Raw genomic sequence first — 20826 nt, 5'->3', positions numbered from 1 at the left:
CCACCTCCAGCAGCTACAACAGTAACATGCTGCTCTAACACTGATGCTTCACTATTAATAATCTAATGATGTCATATATAATAATATATCAGTCAGAGGGACCAAACCACTACTTTTACTGCAATACTTTAACTACATCAAGTTCATAATACTTATGTACTTTTACTGCAATACTTTAACTACATCAAGCTCATAATACTTATGTACTTTTACTGTAGGAGGATTTTTCATGCAGGACTTTTACTTGTAATGGAGTATTTTAACATTGTTGTATTGGTACTTTTATTTAAGTAAAGGATCTGAGTACCTCTTCTACCACTGACCACCTTCAGATAATTAGCTGTAATTAATGCCACATTTGTATTTATGCCATGATAAAATTAATTAAACAAGCTATTAAAAAATACTTTCAATAAACCAGTTACACGATTCAGAGACGTTTCCTTGTTTTGAAGATATTATTGGACCCAAAATCGGCTTCTGTGGGTTGGATGTCTTATTAGCTGTAAGTAGCATCATTGTGGGATGTCATCATCATCATCATCATCACTTTCATCATCATCATCATCAGCAGCAGCAGCAGCAGTGTAGGTGCTGTGGGGCCCTCTGGCAGACAGTTAGGTCGCTGCATTTAAAGCAGATGATGCAGAAGTGATGGCAGCAGCCGCTCATGTGGAAGCGTTGTATTCAGTCAGTCTGGTTAGATACATTCGACTGATGCCTCTTTTTTCCCTGTTTTCTGCTTATTTGATTCTTTTTCTCTGCTTTCAGAAGCAACACCGACTGTCGTGACCAAAACTGCTGAAATACATCTGATTCTAAAATATAATCTACACTAAAAATTGTTTTAACCTATAATATCATGCCCCAGTTTAAAGATAAAGGTTGCAGATCAGTAAAGAAAAGACGACATTTCCTATACAATCACAAATAAGACAGTCAGATGGAGATCTTTTAGTGCTAAAAGTAACATGCAAACGTGTTGTGTTTACATAATGCAGCAGGCTGCTCATTTTCTCCAAACAACAGTGGGAACATAAAGGTCAGCGTGCATCGCTTCACACTGCAGAAATAGCCAGCGAGGCCGAGCGTCGAGCTGCAAACCGTCTGTCTGAGCAGGCTGAAAATATACAGACAGATCAGAGGTCAGTTTGAACTGTTAAGTAATGCATGCACAGGAGGAGACAAAGCACAAAAGAGACAGTGTGGTGGGCAAGAGGATTCTGCTTAAATAGAATAAGATAATATTAATAATAAAAATCAGAATAAGTGTTTGTAGGTGAGAATGAAATACATCTTACTGGAAATTTACCTCACTGGAGAAGTGAAAGCAAGACATGAAAAGGTCTGATTGATAGCCAATAAAGTCAATAATGTAAATTAATTTAAATTACATAAATGAGCAGATGGGGTGCAAGGCTTTATCAAGGTTGTGATTCTAACAAAATATTTTGGCAAGAAAATAATTTCATTTTTATTACAGTGAGAATCCACATATTTTTTTGGTGATAAGCTGTTTATTGCTTTGCTGTTTGACTCTTTAATAAAGGCTCTGCATCAACAAATTTTATTTCATAACTTATTTTATATTATTTTACATGAATCCACATCCATCACTTCTGTTTAGTTTCATTATCACTCTGAACAGCCCCGTCTCCGTTCATAAATAACTAATTTGCATCAACAAATATGTTTTATAGGAAATATAATGGATTATGTTTTTTATCAACATAAGGAGGAAACGTTATTTTTAATATATCTGCCAAATGTTAAGATGTTGATTCAGGTGTCTATCATTTTCTTGATTAATCGATTAGTTGTTTAGTGTATAAAATGCTGTAAAATGTTGATTACTGAAACACAGAAAATATTCACATTTGAGAAACTGGAATCAGAGACTTTGGACTATTTTTCTGAAAGAATGATTCAAAACGATTATCAAAATAGTTGGCAATTAATTTAATAGTTTGCAACTAATCGACTAACCGTTGCAGCTCTAAAACTGTTTACTGTCAACATATCGCATTATTTGTTTGAACTACAGCATGATGAATGTTTTTATGGTTTGGTTAATTTAAGAAAAGATGTTGGCCTTTCTTAAAAACAGATAAAGTCAACACTGATTCAAAGCACACGTTGACTTTTCCTACTTTTAATTAAAATCACCATCATTCCCTAACTGTAACCCAGTAATTCCCAACCTTTTGTCTTGTGATCTCTCGTCTATAAATTATTGAACTAACTAACATCTCACAAGAAAGAAAGAAAGAAAGAAGTTGAACGAGAAGTCCACTGACCACTTACCTGTGAATTTTTTGCAGTATAAGAACGTCACATTTCCAGAACTGGAAAAAATGTTGAATGCAGAAATGATGTTTTTTGTATGATATACTGTATGTATACTTTGTCAGAGACAGGTTGTCTAAAGGTTTTCAGTAGAACATAGCAGAGGGATCGATGCATCAACAGGCAGGATGATGTGATGTACAGCATGAGATATTTAGCAGATGGTTATAAATAAAGCTTTCAGTAAGGTGCAGTAATTGATGTTACAACCATCAGCATGTCTTCATCAGATAGTTCTGTGAACAGTGAAGCAGTCACGCAGGCAGCTGAGATGAGAGGCTGGAGCTTTTTGGAGAGATGACAGATACATGAAGTTGGCCCTGAGGCCTGTGTGATGCCTCCGGGGCGGCTCAACGTCCACCCAAATTTATGGTTTAGGAAGGACTGGATGTACACTGTACAACAGGGCTGCGTAATGAATTCACTTTGACCAAAGGTCAAATTGAGGCGGATCTTTTCCAGCTCACAGTCTGTCCTGATCAGTGTCAAACATCACAGCGTCTTTCTTGTCTTGTGTAACATCATATCTCTGAATTAACTGATATAACTGCAACTGCTGCAATATTGACTTATTTCGAGTCCGACTGAAAGTAAAATACAGGTTTTTTTCTGCTCCATCTTACAGGGCTGCTCTCTAAATAACTGTGATCTCCTTTGAGAAAATATCTGGATCCAGTTTTATTTCTTTTTTTGGTGTGATGACAGCCCCTATTTTTGCATTTATTTCATGGAATACAAATCAGAACTTGCATAAAGCTATAACGTGTTGCTCCATCATCTGCAGAGCAGACGGTCACACTGAGCCTGATTGCATCCTGCTACACAACACAAGAGCCACAGACTCTGAACAACAACAACCCACATTAGCTTTCCTGCTAAAGCCTCCTTCTTATCTAACTTAGAAACATGAAAACATCTTGTCCTGCACCTTTGCTGGTTGAACGAGCCACCAAACAAACATTCAGAAAAGTGCACCGCTAATGTCAGTTAGCAGGCTAGATAGCTAATTAGCTGCTCAGCTGCAGCACATTAAACATCATGTAAACATACCTGCAAATATCACCTATGTCCCTGTTAGATGCTAGTTTGGTTGTTACTCTTCAATACCACTGCTAACAACACACCGTCTGTCCACAACACCGACACTCAGCCGGTCGGCTAATGTCAGTCAAAGACACTGTTGCTCTCCGACACGCTGGTCGCTCACAAAGTCAACAAAAACAGGAAAAGTGCCATGTGACATTCCTTTGTTAAAACTTTATAACGGCTGTATGTCGCTTTAGTACAGCCCCTGTATTGTTGTATTCTTCTACCTGCTACCTCATTTGTCTTGTCTTTAAAACTATGTCGGCTATCTGGTTGGTGATGTGGTTTTAAAGAAGGTGGAAAAGGAGGTGATTGGCTCGAGGGTACCACAGAACAATAAAATATGCCAGTTATCAACAAGGAAGCACAGTTAGCACAGCTGCAGACCACAATGTTTAAATTCAACAAACCTCTGCACTTATGTAATTGTGGAAGTTTGTGTTGGACACTGAGGCAAGAACCATATGATAGACCTTAGAGGCCATAGGTGCATTTTTATGTGTTACCAAAGACCTTTTTTATTCCTTTCAATAATTAGAAAAAACTAACAAACTAACTAAATTTTAAAATTATGTGATTTTTGACAGCAAAATGACCAATTGTGATTTCTTTAATGTTAAAGGATTTTGAACCAACAATTAAGTCCTTTTACTTGAGTATGAGTTTGGTAGATTATATTTTATCAACGCCATCAGTAAATACATGAAATATAATCATAGTCATAACTTTATTTATATAGCACATTTAAAAACAGAGTTTACAAAGTGGTTTGACAGACAAAGCAAAGACAGTAAAACACAAAAGCAAAGACACACGACACAGAAAGCAATAACAAGGCCGACATTAAGAAGACGACAGTAGAAGATAATGAAAAACAATAAAGAGAGTATAAAAAGATTAAAAGATGATAAAAAAAGATGACATCACATAAAAGCAAGACTGCAGAAGTGAGTTTTAAGAAGTGATTTAAAAGAAGTTACTGATTCTGTGAGCCTTATCTCCTCAGGCAGGTCGTTCCAAAGCCCTGATGGCAAAAGCACGGTTCCCTTTAGATTTAAACTTCGACTTTGGAAAAGCCAGAAGGTCCCACCTGAGGATCTAAGGCTATGAGCTGGCTCATTAAAGATCCTCTCAAGACATAGACGTGTTTAAGACGTAAAAATACTCTGCTTGGATAATAATTTGTGCCTGAAAAAACATCTACTCTTACTGCTTCATGTAAAAATCCAGAATCTCTGAATAACCAAATATTGTTCATTTTTAGAGTTTTCCTGCTGGACACCAGATGTTTCCTCCTTTAGTCCACATCAAACTTGTGTAAATCACATACTGGACTCGGAGCGACTAAAACTAGTTATGATGTCATAAATCATGCTAGGTACATGTGTTAAACTGAGACAACATCCAACTGAAGGAACAAGAAGAAAAACATGTTTTTGAGTGGAGGTGGGCTTTAAAATTTGTCACAGTTTTTTTTTTTCAAACTTTATTATGGACTCATAAGAGGGTCCGTAGCATATAAAAAGAAAGAACAAGACATACAAGATAAAACCACAACGACTGATTGTCATTCATTCAGTTTAAAAACCAGTTCATATGTGGACTATCTCGGTGTTTTCTGAGCCTGGATGAGTAGCGAGAGCAGCTCTTCCTGGGGCTTGTTACAGCCTCCGTGATGCTGTTCTCTGACTCATCCAAGCGACACATAAAATTTTACATCAGATGTCTTAGAAGTGCCTCACATGTAGGAACACCAGAGAACACAGACAGTTGACTGGCACCGTGCCATCTGGGAACCTCATAGCATCATTGTAAGCCACCATCAGCCTCCGTATACTGCTTCTCCCGTAGCAACACCAAAGATGAGCTGTATACAGAGGTGTGCAGAAAGCTCTAAATAATCAACATTTTACACCGACAGAACAAACTTGTGAAGCAACATATTGGCATATAGTTTACAACAGTCATCGTTGAAATAATCAGTGAGAAAAAGGCCATGAATTTCTTTTTTAATTGTGGTCCAATTACATTGAAGAATAAAACAGAAATTTGATTTTATTTATATTCTGTGTAATAAGACGTAACAGTTTTGTGATATAATGTCATGATGTGTGATAGTTTTGTATCTGACCCTCCACTTGGCTGAAAGGATGGACAGTAACAGACCCCTCCCCCTGAATTTGGGAGCTATTTTTAGAGGGTTAAAGAGGGAAAATCCTGTTTGTGGTGTTTCATTATCCACAGATGAGATGGCACAACTGCGTCATGTAACTCTCTCTTTTTTTTTTTTTTTTTAAATGTTTTTTTCAGCTGACAGACTACAGTCGCATGTTCGACTCCATGTGCCGCATCAGTCATGCATGAACACACAGATTTAATTACTCAGTAATAATATTCACCATGTCTAACCCAAGATATAAATAGACGATATGCGAGTGTGTGTGTTGTGCTGTTTGTAGTAATCAGAGCGGAGCTGCTTGTTGGTGTCACAGCACAGCAAGCTCACACACCACAACAGCAGACGCAGGAGGTGGGGTCAGATGCTCCCGGGGACCAATCACAGCGGGTCTCGCTTGATTGAATTTCATCGGTCGGCCACCGTTAACGACACGGCGTCTAATAAAGCCTCAGGCTGTGGATGCTGTTCACAGATGTATGTCAGCACTGATGCAGACACGACGGTGTGTATCAGTGGACTGTTTTTTTAAATTTCCTTTTAAATGTGATCGATCTGATTGACGGATTAAACGAAAACGTTTTCACATTGAGGGCTAAATAAATTTATTAGATACAGTTTTACTTACATTTCTATTATTGTCACTCACAACAACCAAGCTTTAGAAAAAGATGGAGGTAGTGGAAACAATCAACATTTATTCAAGTACTGTGCAATTTTGAGGTACTTGTACTTTACTTGTATTTTAATTTTATGCTATTTTCTGCTTCCACTACATTTCAGATGGAAATATCGCACTTTCTACTCCACTACATTAGATTTTACAGCTGCAGTTAATTTACTTTTAAAACAAAATATTAAAAATGTATATGAATATACGATATGATGCACTTTTATACGGTAAATTAAACCACCCAACTGTCAAGTCAAGTCAGTTTTCATTTATCTAACATAATATCACATATCACAAATTGGCCTCAGGGGGTTTTACAGTCTGTACAATCCTTAGATCCTCCAATTATAGAATAACTCCCTAAAAACCCTTTAACTGGGAAAAAATGGAAGCAACCTCATCAGGAACATTCATGCAAGAGATGCTGTGTGTACAGAATAGACCAAGATAGAAAAATGACAGTATGGAAAAACAGGATGATGAAAACAATGTTTACAATGGGTAAAATTAGTTGACTGTAGCCAGTTAAATGACTGGATTAATGGTGCCCCAGTAGCCTACTGGTTGGGATGCCACATAGCTGCAACATCTGCCGTTTGATTCCAGATGTAGACCTTTGTTGCATGTCATAACCCTAACTCGTCACTGTTTCCTGTCTTTTTACATTTTGACTGTCAAATAAAGGCAAAAAAAAGCCAAAAAAATTCATTTAAAAAAATATTTACTGGGTTAAAAATTGACCCAGTATGGGCGCAATTGGTTAATTTTACCAAGTACCAATGAGTAGAAAACCACCCAAGTGACCCAACAGTAATACAAAGATTAACATTAACACTGGCTCGTTCATTACTGAGTACATCTTTGGTTCTGGGTCAATTTTTAACCCAGTGATTTTCAGTGTACATCATTAACATGCAGTTTACATGTTAACACATCAGTAATAATCCAATAGTATAATAAATAGTAATGCAACATTAATAGAGCCCATTTTGCCTTCACATGGTGTAATTTTACTTTTATACTTAAAGTACATTTTGCTGATAATATTTATGTACTTAAATACAAATTAGGATGCAGAACTTTTAATGTAACTTGTAATGAAGTGTTTGTTGGTTTTGATATTTTTACATAAGTAAAATATCTGAATGAATTTTCCACCTTTGAAAGATGAATCTTTGTCAGTGCTTTTGACTTTAATAGGTTTACTTTTTTCTCGTTTTTAAAAATTTGTTTCTGATCTAGACCAGACTTGAGCCAGGTCTAGATCAAGTCCAATCAGCTCTGGTAGGGGTCTTGTATTGCTGAAGGTCTGTGTGTCAGTATGTCTGATACCTGAGTGAATCCACGCTGTGTTTTTTTCTGGCAGACAGAGAGCATGTGAACTGTGAAGTGCAGAAAAAATGACATGCGTTGCTGCTTGTTAATTGTTGGAGCATCACGCTGCTGCCAGTGTTTCTCTTCTCTCTGTTCGGGTTATTTTCGGTGCATTTTGGTTAGTATCTAATTTTCCTTTGGTTTATTTTAGACCAACTTGGACTATCCTCTGGTTCCTTTCAGGATCAGATGTCTTTTGAGTTAATTAGCATAGTTACATATGACAAGAGGATATTGAATGAGGTTTTCTGATTACTGAAACAGAACCCAGAACTTCAACTCTCTGTACAAGATGAATTAGCTCTCAAATTTTTATTTTTACAATATATTTTTTATTATAACCCTAACCCCAGGCCTACAACAAACAAACAAAAACAGTGCTTCAGTTATAGACAATAAGTCCAAATTATGTCTTTACAAAAAGTCCATCAAACAATATTTTGTATGACAAAAAAAAATCCAAATACAAGATCAAAGGTGACCAAAAATCATAGAGAGAATGTCCACAGTTCTTGTTTTCCAACAAGAACTTCTCCAGGAGAAGAAAATAAGATATCTGATCAAGAGATGAATTAAAAGTTGGAGCAGTCTTGTCTTTCCAACACAACAAAATATATTTTTTGCAATATGAATAAGTGTGATAAGTATACTCATTTTTGATTAATCTAAGTTCTAATTTGGTGGGGAATTTAATAAAAATAAATAAGAATTGAATTGAATTTCTGTATCTAGCATTAATATTGTGAAGCTATAAATTAATTTCCAAAAAAGTGCCTAATTTCTAACACTCACATGCTCTCAAATTTGAGTAAACATTATTTGGTATTTATGCATTTATTAAAGCTGCACTAACTGATTTAGTGGCCACTAGAGGGCACCACAAGCTGAAAACACAACATGTTTTTTGAAGTGTTAACATGTTAGCAAACAGCTGCCTACTTCCACATCCAGCATCATGACCGTCCCCTTAGAACGGTGTTTGTGTCTCCTTGTCTACTTTTAGCTCTGGTTGGGTCTCCACCAACTCCTGCGAAAAACATCTGGTTATTTAGCTGCTAAATGTTCCACATTTTTTTGTTTCTGATGTCAGCTGCTGGGCAAGTAGTGTACAGTGGGTTTATCAGAAAACAGCTGAGACTAAACCAGACTAGAAATGTGCTGAAAAATCAAAACTAGGAGCTGGAAGAGGCTAAAAAGCTCCATAAAGGTGCAGAGTTTTGTAAACACTGTTGAGTCAATGATGAAAAGGCTTCCTGAATTACAAAACACTGCATGTTTATGCGACCTTTCCAAAGATCTCTTCTCCTGCAGTGCTTTCAGTCGGGTCTAGTAAAGTGTTACCTAATCTTGGATACAGTTTCTGAATAGCATGACTCTGTGATTTTGGTCATTTGGGTGATGTAACACTCTGCAAACGCCCTGCAGATCCTTTAAGAGAGTGACTGCAGCAGTGTGTTGGTGTTGGTCGGGATCAGTTCGTGTCTCCTCTGTGACTCTGTCGAACATCTCTGTAGCAGACAGTCTCACTGCAGTTCATCTCCGTCACGCTTCCTTCTCAGCGAGGATGAGGGTGTGAAGTGGTGGGCTGTGTCGACGCTGAGCGCTGCTAAATGTTCTTTCATTCATCTCAGACGGTTTTATAAACCAGGGATGAAATGACGCGGTCAAACAGATCACCTCTATAAACCTCATGAGAAATAATTTTCACATTTTGGTACCTAATGGTACCTTTTTTTTTTTTTTAAAAGGTGTACATTTTCAGCAGAGGCCTCAGCCATGTTCCTAAACATGTTTATGTAACAGTTTGTATGTTATATGTGTGGACAGGATGTCTGTTTGGATTAAGTGGAGATTTTTATTTTGAGAAGTATATCTTAACACTTCAGGTGTTATATTTCCTATTTCGATGCTATACTGTCGCTGATATATTTTCATGAGAGTAAATTGCATGCATTTGTGTATTTAAGTGAAATGAGATTTTGTACAGACATTTATAATCCCCTCAGGATGAATTGTAATAACTTCGATGATCACTTCATTTTTCCTCTAGCGCCATCATCAGGTCAAAATTTAATTTTTGTTTTGTTTCTAGCACTCTTGTTTATGACCAAATACCCGCAAAACTAATGACACTCCCATCAGCCTCAGCTGTACAGCAGTAAACATTACACCTACCAAACATCAGCATGTTAACATTGTCATTGTGAGCATGTTACCATGCTGTTATTAGCATTTAGCTCAAAGTAGGGCTGCAACTAACGATTGTTTTTATTATTGATTAATTTGTCGATTATTTTCTTGATTAATCGATTAGTTGTTTGGTCTATAAAATGTCAGAAAATGGTGAAAAATGTTGGCCAGTGTTTCCCAAAGTCCAAGATGACGTCCTCAAATGTCTTGTTTTGTCCACAAAACAAATGTATTCAGTTAACGGCTTGATTCCACCAAGCGTTGCTGCATCGTGTTCCGGCTGCAACGTAGCCGCCGAAGCTGATCGTATATCATATATATATATATCGAGCAGTTCAGTTGCTCTGATACTGCAGTAATTACGGTAGTCTAAAGGCACTCATCTGGCTTTGACTTTAGGCTGCTGTAGTTAATGTAGGAGCAGCGAAACTGAATGTAAAATTCAAAATGCTCCACTTCTTTACGGTATGACGCCGCGTGGAGGACAGAACAAAACTGCGTCGCAGCCAAATCGTGACTCAGCCGTGCCTGCTAGAATCAAAACTTCATTGTCATACAAGACTAAAGAAGCCAGAAAATGTTCACATTTGAGAAGCTGGAATTTGAACATTTGGACATTTTTTCTTAAGAAATGACTCAAAATGATTAATGGATTATCAACATAGTTGGCGATTGATTTAATAGTTGACAACTAATCAAAAAGTATCCAAATCAAAGCCTGGAACCTGCATTATCCTCAAAAAAGCATTATAGTCTGCGGTTTTCTGCTTTATCAGTATAATCAGGCAAACTCAAAACCACAGTTACAGCAATGAAAAATGTATAAAAAAAAATGAAATAAAAAGTGACATTAAACATTAAAAGTTTTCACTAACATGAACAGATATTTAAGGGCATTTTATCACAAAACTGAAAGAAAGAAAAAGTTTCAGTGTAGTTGTAATAAACTGATATTATGTTTGATTTTGACAGACATCAGTTAGTCATTACGTGTCGAGCTGAGTGGACTGAACTCAGTGCACTGTCAACCTTAATCTACTGTGATGAGAGGAGGAGCCGATTTATTGGAAAATACTCCAAACTTCTCGCCCCAAATGGTACAAAAAGTAGCCTAAATTATCACAACTTCCACTATTAATTAAAAAAAATGGCCCAATTGGGAGGAAAACTGACCGATATGGAAACACTGACTCTTAGCTTTTTAGCTCTTAACTTTGCTAAAGCACATGTGAAGTGACTGTAGTGATGTTTTTATGTTTTTACACATAAATCTGATAATTAGAAGAGAAGTTTGTCGAGGAATGTCTGTAACAAGGAGTAGAGTTGTGACCATGTTGGCTTAGTGACTTTGTTGATGGTGTTATGTTTACATTTTGTCATTTGGCAGATGGTTTTATTCAAAGCGACTGTTACACTGGCAATAAAATGCTGAAAAACAGACCAAACAAAACCTAGAATTAGATCCACTCCACTTACGAAACTCAATTTACCCTCCGTTATTACACAAATCCACAGTAGTACCATGTTAAGAGGGTAGATGTATATGGATTTTTTTTTTAAGGACAACTACTTACAGTAAATAAATAAAAATATACAGTGTACAGTAACATCTGTAGGCCTCCTCCTGAGTGCCTGTCACTGTCAGATTCCCCTTAATTCCCGTCCGGGCAAGAAACAGCGAGCCCGTCCCTGGATTATGTAGGTTGGGTGTGAAAACAGATTTGGATACGGTCAATTTAAATGCATCCAGATTTGAGATGTGAGTGTGTGGGTTTTTTTTTTTTTTTTTTTCTCCCTGCTGAGGTCTGAAATGTGTGCAGATCCTTTTAAAACTGCAGCCGTATTTGTGTAATGGTTGCAAAAACACTTTGGCTCAAGCTAAGTCCTGCAGGCTGCAGCGCTGTGCTGACTGATGCTGGGACCCGTCCCGCTGGGATTTGCAGTGTCTGTTATTAAGTACATAATGCCGGGCGCGCTACGTGATCCGCCGGCCATCTTCACAGCCAGAGGTCATGGAGGGTCTTTGGTGAAAAAAAAGGATCCAACAGCCACACCTCTAAGATCTATTTTAGAACGCCATCAACGGCCATATTTTTTCTGTAAAAGCAACAGATAAAGTTGTATTCAGTATCTTTAATGTTCAGAAGATTCTATATTTCTGTTTTTAATGTTCTTATACATCGTTGACTCTAAAAAATATATACAAAAATACCAAATATTGTCACTTCTGGGCCCCATGATGGTTTAAAGCTGATATCAGACAGAAGTATTTCATTTCTTTCTGTAATGTAATTGTTGTTGAAAGTCAGTAATATATCACAGTGGTCTTTTTTTTAAAATATAATACATTTTGAGTATTGCCAAAACTAAGGGGCGTAATTGTATGGAGTCCCAGAGACAACAAATGTCAACTAACTTACTCAACCCCATAACTGTGTAATATTGACAGATGTTGTGATAAGACAGATGTTCCTTCCTCACTACATCTACAGAAAATCTGTTAGAAACACAGAACATGATACTTTATTTCTATTATAGTATATATTTTACTTTTTCTTTGATCTAATTTTTGGTTAAGCATTGACACATTTTTTTTAGGATAAAAATTAAAAAAAAAAAATTAACATTGCTAAAACTAAGGGGTCCCAAAAGCAGCAAATGTCACATAAGTGAATAAATGAAAACGTAATGAAGTAAATTAAAGCTGTAGATAGAGTTTTATTTAATATCTTGTTTCATGTCCAGAATCTATTATTTTATCATTTTCAAGACTCACAAATGATATTAATATGAAACTCAAGCTTTTAAAAAGAGTTGAATTTGCTTGCTCTGATTGTTATTTCCTTTTTCAACCTTTAATTGATTAATTAATTGATATTTTACATAGTATTGTAAAGTGTGTTTGCCAAAGGTCATTTCATTTACTTTTTTTTTTATATATTTTAATATTATATTCCATCTCACATTTTTAGCAGCTGGTTGAATGATAATAATAAATATATACAAGGAGATTTCGAACACTGATATTGAATTTTGCTGAAAATTTAGGTTCATAATCCCAAAGGGAACACATTAACTAATAGTTGAGTGAGTTACATCATTTAAATTGATTATGTTTAGTGTTTCATAACATTATAGTTGATAAAAACAAATTAATATATTTTACTTACATATTTTTACACATCTTGTCATTGCTCTAGTCTTACCATGTTTTTTGTGAATTATTATTATTATTATTATTGTATTATTATTATTATTATTATTATTATGTTACAATAACACAATTGTAAAAGTAAGAATAATCATTTTAGTTTTGTTTAATTAGTTTATTTTGTCTTCACTGGGACTCCGTACTGACTGGCTAATATTTAATCAAAGCTACGATATGACTCATACTGCATGAAGAATGGATGTGGTGATTAGTGCAAATGACCTTCAGCAGCCACTTATTATTACTGTTAATATTATTGTTATTACGACTGTCATGTTTTCACCTCTGCACTGAGGTGAAAGACAGGGTCAAGGTCAAAAGGGCTTATTGCAAACTCAGCTTCCGCAACCATGGTAACCATGAATAAATCAAAATTAATGATGGAACTGAGAAAAAAAAAAAAAAAAAACCCAAAAAAACAGAAAATCTTCCCACTGTCAAAGCTGAGAGCAGAAAGATAAAAAGCCCTGCAGGTGAGCGTGATGCTTCACAACCCGAGCAGTGAATCATCAAATCCAACACACACACACACACACACACACACACACACACACACTGCTTCTCTCCGTGCATATATTCCCTCTGTGTAACGAGACAGACATGCAGGACACGTCTTCATCTTTACCGCTTGCACCGAACCAATAACATGCAGACATACAGAAACTCTTTCTCTGCATTTAATCTGCTTTGCATCGTCCGATGCATGATGCACATTCATGCTTGTAATAGTCCAGCAGGGAACAAGACTGCTGGAGCGAGAAAGAGCGCAGAAAATGTCACTGTTTTCATCTTCATGTAAAATTACATCTGCAGAGGTCGAGCTGTGTGTGAACATGGAAAGAAAAAGACCATCGAAAGCTTTCTAGAGAATTTCCTCAGACACAAACTAATCCCCTCCTGAGAGTCTTAATGATTAAATGACTCCCTGGAATTAAAAAAAAGAAAGTCTTAATCAAACAACCTTTTTTTTCAGGAAACCTCAACAAAATGAAGTAAACAAAACAGAGCAGCTTCTCTCCTCTGACACCAAAATAAGAAATAAAACCTCCCACACCAGAGAGGAGGGAACATTTGGAGAAATACTGCAGCTCCACCCAGTGGATGATCATGAGACTGAAGATATCAGAGTTATACAGTATTTAATGCTTTTAACTCTGTAACGAGCATCTATTTTGTACAATTATGGCCTCTTCTGAACCAAAACTCTTTGGTTTGTTTTTTATTTTGTCATAAAATACATGTAATGCACTTTCCCACATATTCACATAAGAAAACTAAAAAAGAAAAGCACAAATCATAAACATAAAGCCTGGACATGCAGAAATACACTGTACAACTGTAAACAGCACAGGATAAAAACAGTAAAAGTTAAAATAACTTTGGAGTTTACCAGGAAACAATCTGATTTACACTCAGTGGTACCAGTCATCATTACAGAGGCACAAACATGGAAAAAAAAGTAAGATTTTTTTCCCCACTTGTTTATTTTTTGTTTGTTTTATTTTACTACTTTTTCCTTTTTTATGCACTCCTGTTACATACTATGATATTTGAATCTTAAAAATGTTTTTCACAACTGCAACTGTGAGGCTTTTTACTTTCAATTTACAAATTCAATTTGTAAAGGTTAAGATGAAGCACTTTGAATATGTATTTTTATTACATTTCTCTGTATATTCTATTCAAATATATCTGTGTAATGTATACTTGGGCTACAATAAGTCTCCCTCCACTCAAAACGGGTTTTTCCTCTTGTTCCTATTTCAGCAGTGTTTCCTAGTTTCAGTTTCTCAGTCAGATCAGTAATCATGAGTCTGTTGAGGACAGACCGAGACGTCCAGCTGAGGACGACCCGGTGATTAGAGGCTGAGTGAGCGCAGTGTAATCAATCATTAAGCCATTCATTAAAAAAAAAAATCCAGCAGACACGAAGCTGAAGGCCTCACAAGCAAAGATCACAGGAAGGTGAAGAGATTTGTTCATGTTGTGAATGAAAAATGAAAACATGAGAGGAGGTCAGTACCTCAACATTGTACTTTAGTACCTGAATAAATGTGCTTTGTTCCACCACTGTGCATATACACACTTTTATATGCTTTATATGCAAATGTGGGCTTTACAATCTGTACAACATATGACATCCTCTTTCCTTAGACCCGTGATTAAGATAAGGAAAAACTTTCCCAAAACCTTTAAACAAGGACAAAATGGAAGAAAATGAAATGTTTTTGGAGTATTTTAAAATCCAGATCAAACAGCATTTCGAGAGTATCTAACTTCTGTGTTTCATAATGAATCTTATCTCTGTGCTGCTAAAAGTTGAAGACTGACTGATGAGTGGATGTCATGATATTATTGGTTGAAATGGGGTCGGTTCAGCCAACGTAAGTGTACGTCATTGAATTTTATGATTGAATTTTGATATAAGAATACAAAGAAATTGATTTTTTTTATATTTATTGGCATGTATTGTTAAATAGGCGCACAATATGACCATGGATGTGATCTTAAAGGTATTTTTCATTTCATCTCGACTTTAAACATCTACCTCATGGAACAGAGACGCTTCTATTTCTAGAAATTTACTTTAGTTTACACCGCCAGCTTTTTTTTAAGCTCTGTTGTGCGTTTAGTGAAGGACAATCCCAACAAGCACCTCTACAAATCAAAGAATTATACTAATCAACAAGTCCTTCAAATTAAACTCCAGCTACGTGGTTTGACCGTGTGACTCAACACATAGGAGCGTCTTCTAATCTGGTGCCCCAGTCGGCAGTAATCGGTGGGACGACATCATTTCAACCATGAGAGACATAGTGAAAGAAGTACAGATAATTGTTTATTATTACAGATGATATAGTGGTAATTAAGTCTTGGTTAAGAAAGTCTTTGGCGCTCAGACTCTACAGGGAGATAAATCCCCCCCAATGGAGTCCAGACGCTGGGGTAATGGTGCTGATGACTTCTGCTGACACTGATAAGGCTGATGAGGATGATGAAGTGATGAAACTGATGAATCCGCAAAGGCTCGGCGGTGATGGGGAAGTGGAGGGTCACGAATAACAGCAGAGAGAGAGAGAGAGAGAGAGAGAGAGAGAGAGAGAGAGAGAGAGAAGCGTATTTAAAAAGACAGCAGCGGGCGGGATGATAGGCTTACGATGGAGGTGTGTCGCTGTGCTATTGGATTGATGTGAACAACTGATGTGAACAGCTGGCAGCTCAACTGACAAACCGCAGACAATGACAGCGAGGGAAGTTATGAGTGAGCAAGAGTGAGAGATGTGAATGGCAGGATAAAAGGAGAAATATCTTTTTCCCAAACCGTCACACATCGCTGTTCAAAAAAAAGTTTAATGATGTGTCAACACTGTGGTTAAAGTCTGGTTAGGTTTAGAGAAAGATCACAGTTCGGGTTAAGATTAAAGTCTGTTAAGGTTAGAGAAACGTCGTTACTACTTCCTTGGAGTTCGGCCACGTTCGTTGTCATGGCTACAATAAACACTACAGGGTTAAAGTTAGCTGTTGTTTTTCGGAGGAAAGTCTCATAAAGGTTGTGAGCTGTTAAACTTTACTATTCAGCGCTCCATCAAGGCCTCCATGAGCTCTCTGGTTTCAGTTTGTCTAAAGGGTAATGTTCAGTAAATAAAAAACAAGGCAACTTTATTCAACTGATTTTGTTGTTAGCCCTGAGTCTTTCATATATAATTACATATAATACTGTATGTCATGATCAGGTAGCATGAGTGACAGCACACTGATGTTCAGTTGGCAGCGTGGCAGGATGTTGGAGGCGATGTTGACACTTTGTGGCCGCCTTGGAGAGCATTTGTCAAGGGAAAGTGAAGGAGGAAAGTTCCCTTGCATGCTGGATTTGGCCCTGCAGGCTGCTGCATATGCTGCGGTGGATTACACTGATCCAACTTAATGCCTAAGACCATGCAATCATTCATAACTACAGGAGCTGTTGAGGGCGCAGTCGTGGATGCTCCCGGCACCATCTGCCGCTGCGGCGAGGATTAACTTCGAGGAAGATGGGGAAAGGTGGGGGGTGGGAGGACCGGAGGCACATATAGACCCTGAACTGTCGACCACCCTGCAGAACCAGAACATTCAAATCCGTAAAAGCTGTCTGATACTTTTTAATTGACGCCACCTCTTAAATAACCACACAAATTACAGACTGCATCTTAGTTTTTAGCTGCAAAATGTAAGTGTGGAAAACATCTTAGATCGGGGACTGTTGTCAGAGGGAGGGGGGGGTGGCTGGGGTGTGACTTTGTTTTTTTTAATCTTGACCCTCCCCAACCAATGTAACGAGCAAACAGCATGGAGGGAGTGAGAGTTATCTCCAAAACAAACCTCCTCCCTACAAAAAAATCACATCAACACACAAGCTGTGTGCACATCACACACACACCACAGCATGCTCACAGTCAACAGTAGCTACATGTGCATATTAATGACCGTTTTCCAAAATAAACCGTAACATACACAACAGTGGCAGCAGCGGTCAGGATAATATCAGCTGGCACGGCGGCCGTTATTAGATTTTAAAAACTCACCCTTTGATGATCACATTAACAAAAGTTACTGTAAAACAAAATCCTGGAGTTGAATAAAGCCTTGGTTTTCTGCACCAAATTAGCTCTGGTGAAGGTCTTCCTTTGCCGATTAACTCCAACTTTTGATTAAAAGTTAATCTTGAACATGGCATGGATAATCCTCACCAGGCATCGTTACTCCCGGCTTGTTTATCTGTTTTTGTCCTGCTAGTTTGTGATTGGTTCTGCTCCATTTCAGTGCGCTGGTGCACCGCTTGACACGGAATAGTGAAGGCCGGGAAAACTGTTTAAACTATGTGTTTAAATGGAGTTTAATCTTTAAACATGTCATAAAGTAGCGACAACAAAGTCCGCCCATTTAGAGGGAAGATATGGTTATGATTGGTCAATTTTACTGTGTATATACTGTATATACTCTCATATTTCAGCAGCTCCAACATGTACGGATGGATTTGAGAAGTTGACATTTGGAATAAAGAAATCCTGCTACTATAGTTTGTTTACTCAGCCTCCGGAGCCGGGGGAAACTTCCTGAAGCTGACCAATCAGAACAGAGTGGGCTCATCGGGAGGCGGGCCTTAAAGAGACAGGAGCTAAAACGGCCTGTTTCAGACAGAGGCTGAACTGAGGGGCTGCATAAAGGACCAGTAGAAGATAAATAAGGAGTTTTTAACTGTAAATCATACAAAAATATTCCAGTAGAGCCCCAGAATATAAATATAGAGCTGGAGATGTGCATGATGCGTCCCCTTTAATGGACGCAGTGGCTTTATGACCTTTTATGTAAGAATGGAGACAAGAACTGACGACAGTGCAGTCTAATTCACACAAATAACGCAAAGTGACCATTTTCGTTGTGTTCTGTCCGAACACGCCTTTACGGCAAGACAATTTACACACTTATAATTCTCATTCTTGGGTTGCTGTGTGTCCCATTTAATCCAACTTTCATCTACGCCAGTTATTGCTTTCATCAATTTGGCGAAGCTTCTGAAAAGAGACACTTGAATAATAAAATCTTTTCCTCTTTTTCCTAATTTTCTCATCTTCTGTTTGTCTCCACAGAGAGTTGACGCCCTGCCCTCCGACCATCAGGAGAGTTGATCCGACCACAGGAAACCCCTCCACCAGAACACACACACACACACACAAAAACTGCTGCTGCACTTCAAAAAACAGCATCATCTACCCTTTTTTGGAACTCTGTGCCTTCAACCAAAATTCACCGGTGATACTTCTGAAGCTTTTGTTTTGCTTTTTTTTTTTTTGCTTTTTTTTTTTTTTTTTCTTTCGAGCAGGACTCAGAGGATATACAGTATCTGCCTGATGTAGGAGGGCTGGGGATCGTGCTGCTGCTCTCACTCTTTGTCTGTCTGGAGAAAAAAAAAAAAAATCAAACCTAATCAGGACATGCAACTTTTAATCATTTTAATGTCCTATTGTGTGTTTTTTTTTTTTTTCTACAAATCGTATCAGTGATTTACTTCATATCGGAAGAAATCCCTCGCTGTGCAATATCAGTCGATATTTATGTGAAGTTGTCATGTGGATGTAGACTTTGGATGAACTTTTGCTCATTTTGGTTTATTTTTGTAATGATGTTCCTGATTTCTATTTTTCTAAAAGGATAACGGTGTAAGACAGACTTAGGAGAAAAAAAAACAAACAAAACATCTGAACACATTAAGGGAGAGGAGACGTTTGGTTGTTGCTAAAAGACAATTTGTCCAAGTTTAGTTTTCCTCAACAGCATCCCCTCCTGCCCTGACAGGGCCAAAGCCATAGCCTATCTCAGCTAACAATGCACCATTGTCCCCAACAGCAAGATGCATTCAGGGTCTCGCAGTTTTGGGGCCGACACCACAGGCTCCTCTTGTCAGCTCATCTTAGCTGTTGGATTTTCTGAGCAATGTTTTGGTTTCTACTGTTTGTTCAGGGGCTTGAATCTAAAGTATTTAGTATTCTCTACCTTTGTGTGGCCTGTTCTTCTTGCTGTTATTTTGTACTTCCTCCTACATATCAATCAAGCAACTATAAGTGGCATGTGTGTAAGTGAGAAAAGCGAATGGGTGTGTTCGCCAGAATGGAAGGTAAAATACTGTAAATTATCAAATAAAAGTGGTCAGGTCACAAATAAAGCCCAGTTCAGAATGAAAGATGGGAAGAAAAAAAAACAGAAAATTAGTGGTGGTAGAAAATGCTAATTAATTGGTTAGTTAAATGTTGTGAAACTATTGGTATCTTGGCCAAATGCTGAACACCAAAGTAATGTTTGTGTGCAATCCTGAAGATTTATCTGCTCTGGAACGTTATTCATTTGAAAAGGAAAAGCTTCTGCTGAAAAAAAAAAAAAAGAAAAGAAAAAAAAAATTTCATGTGAAGCTTAGCCATGCTAATGCTGTACTAGCTTTGTACCCTGTTAGCTAATGTTGGATCCTAGTTTATATCATAGCTTATGTCAATTACCAGTTTCAGAGATGTAAATATGTTCACACCAACATTCAAATTGAGTTTCCATTCTTGCCTTGTCTTTACAGCACAAGATAAACACAATCTCTGTGGTGTTAAAGCATAAATGATTCCCAAATTTAACAACAAAGGTCCATTTATTAGTTTACAAGCTTATACAGTCTTTGTGCACACCTTTTCTTCACCACCACCACATCGTTCCCAGAGGTCAAGAATGATGAATGCTCATGTTCCTGTTCTTTTTTTTTGCTAGTTTGTTAACCTCAGCTAACAGTAATATACCATTTTATTGTTTATTGATGTCAGCCTGTCGTTCAAGGTAATTAAACACAAATTAAAAGGGTATAGTGCTATATTGTCACAGTATTTTTAACCTTCACATGGCCATTTCTGAAGTTGTAAACCTCAGAACCTTTCTCACCTCTACCATCCATCCTATATGACACGAAGATGTCACTAAACCTACTAATTGTTATGTTAGATTCGTGCCTTGTTAGCTAATCTCAGTCTACCGGTAGATCTGGTCTAATTAACTTAGCTATCGTTCACAAACTAGTGAATGAGAAAAGAACATTCACAATCCTGTGTGAATGTGATTATCCATTCTTGGCATTTGGGAGTTATGGTAAAGAAATAATGGTGCTAGGTGACTGGCTATTGGAGTGCTTCCAGCTCTTGAATGGGCATTAAACTCTCCTGGGTAAATCGTCAGTATGTACAGTTATTAATTGTGTTGGGA

At 37.3% G+C, this 20826-nt stretch overlaps 1 long non-coding RNA gene across 1 annotated transcript in view; it reads left to right on the top strand.

Moving 5' to 3' along the window:
• The window catches only part of LOC137175968 (uncharacterized), a 65478-nt gene extending 45529 nt beyond the window's left edge, over positions 1-19949 (top strand). The window contains exon 2 of the long non-coding RNA XR_010925763.1: positions 18684-19949. This is a non-coding gene — a long non-coding RNA (uncharacterized lncRNA). The remainder of the gene's footprint in view (positions 1-18683) is intronic.
• The last annotated feature ends 877 nt before the right edge of the window (positions 19950-20826 follow it).

Source organism: Thunnus thynnus, chromosome 23 (assembly GCF_963924715.1).
Source record: "Thunnus thynnus chromosome 23, fThuThy2.1, whole genome shotgun sequence".
NCBI classification, from domain to species: Eukaryota; Metazoa; Chordata; class Actinopteri; order Scombriformes; family Scombridae; genus Thunnus; species Thunnus thynnus.
The sequence above is the reverse complement of the archived record's forward strand: the minus strand, read 5'-3'. Positions and strand labels throughout refer to the sequence as shown.